Source organism: Suncus etruscus, chromosome 5 (genome assembly GCF_024139225.1).
Source record: "Suncus etruscus isolate mSunEtr1 chromosome 5, mSunEtr1.pri.cur, whole genome shotgun sequence".
NCBI lineage: Eukaryota > Metazoa > Chordata > Mammalia > Eulipotyphla > Soricidae > Suncus > Suncus etruscus.
Genome location: NC_064852.1, coordinates 37,052,137 through 37,064,477, shown reverse-complemented (window position 1 = coordinate 37,064,477; position 12,341 = coordinate 37,052,137). Strand labels below are relative to the sequence as shown.

General features: G+C 34.9%; 1 protein-coding gene across 1 annotated transcript in view; it reads left to right on the top strand.

The window, feature by feature from the left end:
* Positions 1-12,341, top strand: part of LRP1B (LDL receptor related protein 1B) — a 1,191,264-nt gene that overhangs the window by 869,289 nt on the left and 309,634 nt on the right.

Genomic DNA, 12,341 nt, shown 5'->3' with positions numbered 1-12,341 from the left:
GCTGTCTATAGATAATCCCATGACAATATATTCCAAGGGTAGAGAAACCCTTTATCTCTTAGGCCAAGGAGATTCCCGTTTCGGATGACCCCAATATTTACTGTGCCTATGGGGGGGGGCGAAGAAACAAAAAACACTAAATAATCCTTTTTTATTTTTTTTATTATTTTTATCTAGTTTTTGTCGATTTCTTTGTTTTGGGGTAGATATTGAAGTAGTTGTCCATTTTTTATTTATATATTTACTTTTTCTTTCTTCTTTTCTCTTCATCCTCTTTGTGCCTTGTCATATTTCCTATCTCAAGACCATGGCAACACTATGTGGTGCATATTTTTATTGATGCAGTGCTCACTGAATATCTATTTGATTCCTCTTTTTGACTGTTGTGGTGTTTCACCTTCTTCTTTTCCCCTTCGTCCCTCAAACCACGGATGAGAGCCTCTAGAATGACTCTACTCATAGTCGGCGTAGTCGATTTTTACCCCATTATATTACTTTTCTCTTCCTCAAACAAAATCACATAACTTGAACTTTCTAGTCCCGCCTCCCAATTAGAGGGGTCAGTAATGGAGGCACCAAGACCAAACAGTTATAACACCACTAAGTAATAAACTAGACACAGAAGGGACCACGCATTTTAGCAGCCCCTTGGGGGAGAGTGGAGGATATGGGAGGCAGGATGGGAGCGGATGTGGGAGGACAATTAGGTGGTGGGAATTCCCCTGATTCAATGTAAATATGTACCTGGAATATTACTGTGAACGATATGTAAGCCACTATAATTAAAATAAAAATTATATTAGAAAATGAAGTTAAATCTGTGAACTCTTTAGAATTTTTAGTACATGGCAGTAAAAATGTGGGAAAGCACTTAATGTGAAATGGACTGTATGGGTAACTCCTTCAGTTTTGCATAGTAAATTATGCTTTTATTTTGCTTTGGGGGAAATATGAGAGAAATGCTAAAAATAAAACCCCCACCAGAGCAGTGGTACAAGTGGTAGGGCATTTGCCTTGCACACGCTAACCTAGGATGAACCACAGTTAGATCCCTAGGCGACACATATGGTCCCCAAGCCAGGAGCGTTTTCTGAGCACATAGACAGGAGCAACCCCTGAGAGTCACCAGGTGTGGCCCAACACCCTCCACACAAATAAATAAAAAAATAAAATCACCATTATTACAATGGAATAATATTTTGAGTTTTTTGTTTTAATTTTTAATTTGTTTAAACAAAAACAATTAAAAAACTTTTTAATGATATTTCCTTATCAAAATATAAATATATATATATATATCTAAATATATATTTAAATATATATAAAAATATATCTAAAGCCAGATAGAAATTTATGCAGAATGGAAGATTTAAATTTTAGCTTCAGATCTTTCTTCTGATGTCAAACTTAAGTAGATTAAGTAAATAAAAACAACAATGCCTGCTTCATGTCTGTAACTCAATTCCTTGAGGTCTCACCCTGCTGATATACTGCTGAAATAAATTACAGAATGATTGCAGTTCTTTTGATTTATTATTGTAATAGATTGTAAGCATGATGACTGACATAAACATGCATCCCAGAGACAGCTGGACTTCACAGTACTCTATTTCTCTTTTCCTCATTTTCAAGTGCTTAGTTCAGTATATAAGAAAGAAAACAGATTAATTCAGGAGGGTATTTCAGAAATATCCTTCCCTATAAACTTTTTCAGTAATAGCTTTTAAATTGAGAAATCCAAATGCTCTCAGCTCTCCTTGTTTTCAGTGCTTCCCAAAGGACAGTTTTAAAAAGATTTCTCTTTTAATGTTGTTATAGAAGTTAAATTTTGTAAATTTAGGATGCAATTTTCATTTTCTTCTATGTAAATGCATAATGATAAATTTCCTCCTCATTTACTCATCATTTCTCTGAGCCATTAATAGCTATCATGAAAATTGAAATTACATTACTTTGACTTAAAAATCAAACTAATTACCTAATAGGCTGTTTTAAAAATGCTTTAAAAATGAAAATACTACTTCTGTCATGAGTCCAATATATATATTTAATTTTGGATTTATGATGAGTCGTAAGTGATCTTTTACATTTATAGATGAAGCAGTACTTTATCAGAGCTCCTGGAACATTTCTGCACTTGGGCACATAGAAATTTATAATATGCATATGGTCATATATTCTCTCTGTTCTTTGGTTCTGAAAAATTTTGTAAAATGCACAAAATTATTTTATCACTAGAGCTTTTCTGTTCCTTGATATTAATTTTATGTATTTTGTGTCTATTTTATTAAGAATTATGAAGGTTCTGAGATAGTTTTCTACTTGCAGAGTTATATATTTTATAAGTACATATATTGTTATTGCACAAATGCAAAACATTGAGTCAAGGTACACCATTATTTTTTTTAATGTGCAAAAATTTGGTATTCTTTCTTTAAAAATGATGAGGTGATAGTCAATTAGTTCTCATTATTAGGAATAGAGGGAATTCATCAGACTGCAAATTGACCCTCTTGGTAGATGTTTAATTCATTAAGACAAGAAGAATAGTTAAAAATGGCTACTGAGCTCATTTTCATTCTATCCAAAGTGTACAGTGTTTCTTAAAAAATGTGAAAAGCTCCATATATATCCATATATATAAATTTTTTATATATTTTATATACTTATATTTTTATATAAAAGTTATATATATATATGAACATATATATAAAACTTTTATTTTAGGTGTTTGGGTCACACCCAGCAGTTACTTGGGGCTTACTTCTGACTCTGCAGGCTCCTGGCATGCTCAGAGGATCATATGAGATGCTGGGATTCAAACTCGTGTCTGTCCTGTGTTGGCCAAGTACAAGGCAAATGCCTTACTACTGTACTATCTCTCTGGCCCCTACAATATAACTCTTATATCTATGGAAGCTAGGGTTTGTTGTTGATGTTGTTTGCAGGAGCTTTAGAAAATGAGAGAATTTTTTATTTTATTTCTACAATGTCATATTATGGAATTTGATGTTTCAGTTTTTTTCTTTTTTCTTCATCTTATTTTATCTTTCTTTTTGTCTCATATTGGAACAGTCAATAAAATAGACAAAAATTCTTGTCTTTGGGCCTGGAGTGGTATCACAGCTGTAAGGTCTTGTATGCCTCCAAACTGGGACTGACACTGGTTCAATTCTTTGCATCCCATATGGTCATTTGAGCCATTTGCAGCTTCTGAACACAGAGCCAGGAGTAACAATGCTTTGAATAATGAAAATTATACAAGCAAAAAAGAAAATAAACAAAATTAATAAATAAAAAGAATGGAACAAATTCTGTCACTTGTGTTTTTCACCCCAGGAATTTAATACCTAAAATAACTTTTCTTTTTAATTTACAAATCATTTTCTTGATCATCTTGAACTAAAATATTTAATAAGAGTATTAGAACTGACATGTATGTTTTTATTTCTGTTGGAATTAGAAGTAACGCCTAACAACTACTACCATCAGGTGTGGCCCTAAAACAACAATAATGACAAAAAGGGACTGGATTAATCAATTAATATTATGTTGATTTATAGGAGAAAAAAGGCAAATTTTAGCAATATACCTATGGTTAATTTAAATGGATTTAATTTCTAATTTGAGTGGAATAATGAAGGGATTCTTAAATTTGTTTTTGGGCCACATCTGTAATGCTCGGGGTTACTCTTAGCTATGCACTAAGAAATTGCTCCTGGCTTGGGAAATCATATGGAATGCCAAAATTTGAACCTCTGTCAGCCCTGGATCAGGTGTGTGCAAAGCAAATGCCCAACCTCTGTGCTATTGCTTTCGTTCCTCAAAGGGATGTTTTGATTATGCTAAGGAATACTAATTTAATAGAAAAAATGAAAGCCACATGTAATAAGGAGATAGTTTTATATATATATAAATGAAAATATAGTTAAAAAATTTTTATAGAAATGACTTAATCACAAATAAAGCATACTGAGGGATTCTACTACACTCATTGTCATCTCAACTATATTTTCTTTGGTCATTAAAAAGTGATCAGATAATACTTCAAAGGGTAGGACCAAGGCCAAGAAATGTCAATATCTACATTAAATAAAAGAAACTGAAAACCAATCAAAGAAAGGACAGAAAATTCTTCATCAGCCTCCATAATCTTCATCTTTATTAATTCATTATAATTAGCAGGTGCAAAGCTTCCTGAGATCTATCAGGCCTCCATTAATCATTGTTCCATAGTAAGTATATATTTTTTGAAATAAAGTTATCCTTTTGGGGATGACTGATACTTCATTATAAACTTTAAAGATATTTTTTTATACTGAGGCAAACATTTTTCTATGATATTTTTAAATTTTATTTGAGACTTTATGAATATGTCATCATAATTACTAAACTGTTAATTCATATTGATCTGTAAAATTTTCAAGATTTTTTAGTTATGGATTATTTCCTTATTAATGCATAGGACTAAAAAACGAAGACTTAAAAGTTATTTAAATCAAAATATTAAAATAACTTTGAATAAAGTAGAAGATATAGATTAAGAGTACTATTATTATTCTGCAATTTTCCCTAATGTCCCTTGATTATTCTGGCATATTTACTCTAGATCTTGTAAATCTTTGTCCTGGACTAAAAATGCTCTCCTTTCTTATTTCTCATTCTTTCTTCTTAAAATCTACACAATATACTGAAATTAAGCAACTTTGAAATATTTTGAACTTACAAAAATGTAAAATACTTGAGAAATATGACATAGTTATAGTAAATTGATTGGAAAATTATAATATATAGACATGTTCATTAGATTACTTAAACCAATAATTTCTCTAAGGATGCTCATCTGGTAGAGTGGGTAAATTAATTTACCCACCAGTTTTTGTAATTTAATGTAGGTCATACAGCTATTAGAGCTGGAAAGATTCCTAGAGATTATGGTCAGAAGTCTAATAATTTACTGAATCATAATATTCTCACTGCTATAAAGCTAGTTTCCTTCTCACCAGAACTATATTCTTTTTTTTGGGGGGGGAGGGCCACACCTGGTGACGCTCAGGGGTTACTCCTGGCTATGCACTCAGAAGTCGTTCCTGGCTTGGCGGACCATATGGGATGCCGGGGGATCGAACCGCAGTCAGTCGAAGCACAGGCAAGGCAGGCACCTTACCTCTAGCGCCACCGCTTCGGCCCCTAGAACTATATTCTAATCTTAGGAACTTGCTGACTTCAGAAACTTCTATTTTTAATTTAATTTATTTTCATGAACACTTTGTTTTGAAGACAACCATTGACAAAATATATGATTTGGCCATCCTTAAAGAAAGGAAAGCTGGGGCCATAGTGATGGCGCAAATGGTAGAGCATTTACCTTAAAAGCCCTAATCTAGGACGATCCGAGCTTAGATCCCCCAGTGTCCTATTTGGTCTCCCAAGCCAACAGTGATTTCTGAGTATATAGCTAAGAATAATCCCTGAGCATCACTAGGCGTGGCCCAAAAAGCAAAAAAAAAGAAAAGAAAAGAAAAAGGAAAAGAAAGAAAGGAAAAAAGAAAACAACAACAAAGCAAAAGGAAAAAGAAGGAAAAGTAAAGGGGAAAAAGCTATAGATTATTAAATAATGTAACAAAATGTAACAATATGATGATTCTCCAGAAGTATTTAGTATTATTTTATTTTCTATAACCCACTACAAGGACATATTCTCTAAGTATTGAACATTTTGTTTTTCATATATATAAAGCCTCAATATGTATTCATAGAAAAGTATTGTTGTTTTATTTTCAATGACTTAAAATTTGAATGATTTGGATGGATATTTTGGTAAACTTTTTTTACTTGTATTTTACTTAAACCATTGTGATCTATAAAGTCTTTTATAGTTGAATTTTAGATATACAGTGAAGCAGGGCCATTGCCCTGTTCAACCAGTGTCAACCAGTTGTCAACCACTGTTAACCTCTCTCCATCAAATTTCTCAGAGTGCATCCTGTACTACCAACTTTTGTTCCCTGGACTGCCAATATAATAGGCTCATTTGTTAAAGTTTAGGTCTATTGTTGTTGACTTTGGCTTGGATCTTTAGTTCTGTCCTTTTTCCCCACTAATGCATCTGAGACCAATAGATCTTTGACGACCATCTTTTCTTTTTACTTTCCTAATTAATTTTATAAAAAATGCAGAAATATGAGGTAAATCAAAGTAATCCATGTCTCAAGGTTCTATGAAAAAGGCAGGAGGCCCTATTTAAAAGATAAAAAAGAAAAATAATTTCAAAAGAAGAAAAAAAGGTTTGGCAGACTTTTGCATAAGCACAGCAAAAGTTGGGGAAAATAGAAAGACTTTTGGCCTAAGAACAGAGAGACACTACCTATGAAACATCCCGTCACAAAACCAACTACAATCTCCATGCGTACTAGGTTATCTAACTCCAAAGTCTTTCTTCGTGATGCCAGTAAAAGTTCTTCTCAGGGCCCGGAGAGATAGCACAGCGGTGTTTGCCTTGCAAGCAGCCAATTCAGAACCAAAGGTGGTTGGTTCGAATCCCGGTGTCCCATATGGTCCCCCGTGACTGCCAGGAGCTATTTCTGAGCAGACAGCCAGGAGTAACCCTTGAGCACCACCGGGTGTGGCCCAAAAACCAAAAAAAAAAAAAAAAAAAAAAAAAAAAAGTTCTTCTCAATCATGGTTGTTGCAGTCATGTTTCTGTAATTAGACATCTTGTTTTTGCACATATTCTATGTCAAAGTTATGGTGTCATGGATTGTATTCTGGTTTTATTTCATGGTTAGGTAGCAATGAAGGGAAACCTGCCCTGAAGCAAGTTGTTGTTGTTTCCAAGTTGTCAGGGTGTTATATGAATACAGTGGAGTGACTCAGTGCCAGAGCAGCAACAGGGCCATTCCCAGTAGAATTTTGAACGTGGTGTTGGTGCAGAAAATCATGCTAGTTCTAAAGATGGGATCCAAGATTTGGGGTGAATTGCCAATGTCTGATTGACTGAAACCCAAATCAAGTCATTGTGACAAATGTTCAGGAATAAAGGCCACCTGCAATACAACATGTATGGGTTCTTATCCTTATTAGATAAGAACTTCCTATACATAAGATTTCCCCATTTTAATGTGACTATGCATATGGGGGTAACAATAACAAGTGAAACTATCCCTATAACCTGGATCTAATATGAACTCAGAACTCAAGGGAAAGTTATCTACTAAAATTTCCTACTAAACAATTAAAAAAAAAAAAGAATGGGAAATACTATATCTACATAAGGAAGTACACAATAAGAATAGTACCAATTAAGGAAATATATCTAAAGAAATATATGAGGGGCCAGAGAGATAGCATGGAGATAAAACGTTTGCCTTTCATGAAGAAGGACGGTGGTTCGAATCCTGGCATCCCATATGGTCCCTGTGCCTGCCATGGGGCAATTTCTGAGCATAGAGCCAGGAGTAAACCCTGAGTGCTGCTGGGTGTGACCCAAAACCAAAAAAAAAAAAAGAAGAAAAAGAAAAGAAAAGAAAGAAAGAAAAAAAGCAAATATATGAAGGAAAAATACATATCCCCTTTAAGTTTTTGAAATAGTGTGGGAGGGTGCGCTAAAATCCGGAGCACAGCTTCAGCTTGCGATGTGGTCTTGTGGAGTTTAAAAAATGGCTCCCAGGAGTCATAGATCATGAAATGTTCTTTAGTTGAAGGTTTCTCAAAAGCCGAATCTGGTAGCAAGCAACTTTCCACAGCAAAGGAAGGTGGGAGAAAAGGGGCTGCCAAGAGCAAATCAGCAGTGACACCTCATTCTGGGCCAAGGTAATTTAGGCTTAAAAGCAGTCTTTTCACTTTGGGAGCTGATTGGAGTATTTTTGATAATATATTTTATGTGAAGATTGGATTATGTAATAAAGTCTAAACTAAAGATTATATACTAAAGTCTGGATAGTTTTTCCATCTAGTTATATGGTGTAGGTTTTTATAATAAAAACAAATTTCAGAAGGTTATTTTCATATGAATTAGAACAAAGTTTGCACTTGAAACATTTTACTACTTATTTTTGTCATTTTTTTAGAAAACTAAAATTTACAGTGCTTAACTGATTCAATTTAAATTAACTAAAATAATTCTTTTTTTTTTTGGATTTTTAAGATTTAATGCTTTATTATTATGTAAGTTTCAGAGAAATCGCCTGCTTTTTTTTTTATTTTGATCATAGTGGCTTACATATTGTTGACAATGATATTTTAGGTACATATTTACATAAAATCAGGGGGGATTCCCATCACCAAATTGTCCTCCCTACACCTCCGTTTTTGTCCTACCACCCATATCCTGTTCCCTCACCCCCAGGGTAGCTAGGATATGTGGTCTCCTCTGTATCTAGCCTACTGCATAGTAGTCTTGCACCTGTTTGGTCCTGGTGTCTCCCTTGTTTCCCCCTCTAATTGGGGGGGCAGGACTAGCTAGTTCAAGTTACGTGGTTTTGTTTGAAGGAGAGAAAAGTAATAAACTGTGGTAAAAGTCTAATGCGCCGAAAATAAGCGGAATTCTTCCAGAGGCTCTCAACATTGGTTTGAGAAATGAAGGAGAGAAAAAAGGTGAAACATTCCACCAGTACAAAAAGAAGTGTCAAATATCCCGTGAGGACTCCAACAATAAACACAAGCACCCAAAAAAAAAAAACACACAAAAACAAACACAAAACAAAACAAAACAAGCAAACAAACAAACAAAAAAATGCCATGGTCTTGATATAGGAAACATGGCATAGCATACAAAGGAAGAACAGAAAGGAAGAGAAAGAATAAATATAACTGGGGACAACTTCAATTATCACACCCAAACAGAGAAATTGACCAAAAATAGATAGGTAAATAAAAATAATAATAATAAATGAAAATAAAATAATATATATATATATATATAAAAAATAAATAATGTTTTGTGCTTTTTGTTTTTTTTTCCCTCCTGCCCAGGCACAGTAAATATTGGGGTCATTCGAAAAGGAATTCACTTGGCCTAAGAGATATGGGGTTTCTCCGCCCTTGGAGTGTATTGTCATAGGATCAACTATAGACTCTGTTCAGGATCATTTACTCTCCCGGTGGTGCTTTTGTGGTGTTTGTAAGACCTCTGCTCTGTCCTGGGTGATACTATCAGGCCTCTGTGTCTAGGGATCTCAGTATCTGTACAGATCCTGCGGTGGGAGTTATGATGAAGTCAGTCTTTGTGGTTCTAGGAGTTCTGTTCCATCAGTGTCATTTTAATCCATCTTCTGTGGTTGGTGATCTTGGTCTTTGCACTGAAGCTAGGATGGTACCTAGGACAGTGTCTTTCTTTGTGCTTCCAGAAGCCCCATTCCGTTACAATGGTCTCTGTCAGACCTTTGAAACTGGGGATCATGTTCATTGTGCAGATCGTAGTTCAACCCCTAGGTTAGGGCTTTTTTATTGGTCCCAGGCTGTATACAGTCTGGTCATGGTTCTAGCAGCAGTCATCTGTAACTCGCAATCTTGGTTTTTGGGCCTTCCAAAGGGTGACAAGTCTTCTGATTTTGTCTTGTCGTTAGCTAGAAAGGTAGGATAACCTTCACTTAGGTCAAGTTGTTCCCATTTTCTTCGTTGTCAGGATGTCATATTAGAGTTGGCATTTGTTGGTGACCTCGCAGTATTGCGGCTGTCCCGGATGGGATTTGTTTCCTGTAGCAGTTGTGAAGAACTGTGCCATTCCTGTGTCTGGGATCCAGGGTTCAAGGCTGGATTGATGGTATCTAAACACCTGAGGTCTAAGTTAATTCCACATGACATATTTTCAAGGTAGGAGATATCCCTCTATTGTAAACAACTATGAGTTCCTATCTCTAATAGATAAGAGCTCTCTTTTTTTAATATCTATATATCTATATATCTATATATCTATCATCTATCTATCTATCTATCTATCTATCTATCTATCTATCTATCTATCTATCTATCTATCTATCTATATGTAAGAATTCCCCTTTATTTTAGTGTGCCTTTGCAGGGGGAAATGGTGCTACCTTATATTGTTGGTGCATTTGGGGGTGGTCAAAAGGGAAAAACAGAAACAGGTTACATACCCAAAAAAAGATGAAAAAAATAATAAATAGAAAAAAAATAGGTAACAAAAATGTATGTGCTTACATATGTATATGTAGGCCAGATTTTTTTTAAAATGAGGTAGCAAAGTATTTAAAGGGTCAAAGTGATGCATGACTATCTTACATTTGGGGAAAAGCAGGTAAAGAGGTGGTGTGATACAGTTCTTATGCTTATGTTGGAAATACAGGTTTTCCCATTGTCTTTTGGGTTTTTCTTGTGGTGTGTGGGTCCCCAGGCGTCTTTCCATCCCATCCCCAGATCTTCTTCAGAGTGGCAAAAGATTTGCGGCAGGGAGGTCCTGGAAGGGTTCTTGCATTGAGGATACTTTTAGACCTAAGTCCGGTTTCAGGTAACAGTCCACGTTAGGGGGAGTTGGTGGGGAGGGCAGCGCAGCATGGATCCGCAGGGGAGTTGGCTGCCTTTTCTTGCAGGAGACGAGGTGTGGGTTTGACTGGGTGTCCTCTCGACTGGGTGCTGGGTAGTGGATCGTTGAGGTAGGAGGTCAATCTTGTTGCCTAATAGATTAAGGACTGAGGGTGGAGAGTTTTAATATGGCGGGAGGTCTGTATGGGATTGAGGGGTGAAGGGATAGTTGGATTTCCAAAGGGGGAAAAGGGGAAGGTATATGGAAGGGGTAGGAAGGGAGAAAAGAGAAAATACTTTAGAAAGAAAGGGAGAAGAGAAAAGGAAAAAAGTAAAGAGAAGAGTAGAAAAGAGAGAGAAAAAGAAAAAAAAAGAAGAGAAAAAAAGAAGATAAAAAATAAAAAAGAAAGTAGTGAGAAGAGAGGAGAGAATAGCAGGGGAATGCTAGTTTGCTTGAATGTGTTCACAGAATAGAGCGTGTAGTTTAAGTCTGTACGTCTCAGTTACTGCTTCGGTGGTCTGACTGGTCACGTGCTTCAGTTCCTAAAAGAAGGTGTAACCTAGAGATAAAGTGTATGTTAAAGAGTTTTCTCGGGGCCATCTCATAGTGCAAGCTAGGTATGGTATCTCGTGTGGTATCCCGCGCTGCCATCTTGGTTTATCAGCCATTTGTATTCAAGGATGCCTGAGAAATACTGAAGGAAGTCACCAGGGGCAGAGCCAAACTGCTCGCGCGGGCTGCGTCTTTGGACCAACTAAAATAATTCTTAATAGAAAAATATTCCACCTGTAGAAGTGAATGGATAAAATTTCTGATTTTCACAAAAGTTATAATTCACTGAAACTCATTATTGTTTTAGGGATTTTTTTTTTCAAGTAAATGTGGTTAATATATAATTTACAGGTATTCATGTCATTTATACTATATGGAATACAGTGACTATTTCTATGCTTTTATGTGTATAACTTAATCTATTGAAAACATCTAACTAAATTGCAAAACCTCTTTAATAATATATCACAGCAGTCCTTTTCCAGTACCTTTTTTAAACATTAGTTTTTCACATAAAATTTATCAAATAGACAAAATACACAGTTAGAGAAACAATGACTGGTGACAATGATTATTTAGATCAAAGCGTGACATTTTGTAAAATATTTGAATGTTTTATGGGTATCTTGATCCTTAATTGAATTACTTACAGAAAAATAGATGCATCCTACCAGATATTGAAGTGTAGATAAATGCATGTTAGCATGTAAAGAGACCATCACATTGAATTTTAAAATAACTAGTGAAATAGAAATCATGTTCTTTATCTCTACATTTTTCTTCCTTTCTATTATAAAAGATCTAATTTATTGGCCACATGAAGCATTAGTAGTAAAGCTACTTAAAATGTTCAGCTTAATTAATTATTTTTACTTTAATCTGTCCCTGGGCAAATACTTCCAAGTGTGAGAATTTGTTAGACTTAAGCCTCTGGGTTGGAATAACTGCTTGAAAAATTTCAGAAGTGGGAACAGTCAATTGGGTAATCATTTTTAATAGCAGAAACTGGTTATTAAGACTGTCTTTCAACAACACATTGAGATGGATGTAGCTGATTTAGTGGTTTCAACATTCTGTTTCCTTTTATTTTACTATAGATAATTTCCTGAGGATTGTAAGACTGGTCCCTAATTTTCTGTCTTGCACATAAGAAATTTTATCACTGTAAATTTCTTACGAAGAACAGATATCAGTACATGCAGAGATTATACTGAGTACACAAAATATACAAAGAATAGACACAAAATTACCCAGGGACCTGGTATATTCTAAGCATTTTACTTACATTATTACATTATAAAAAGTA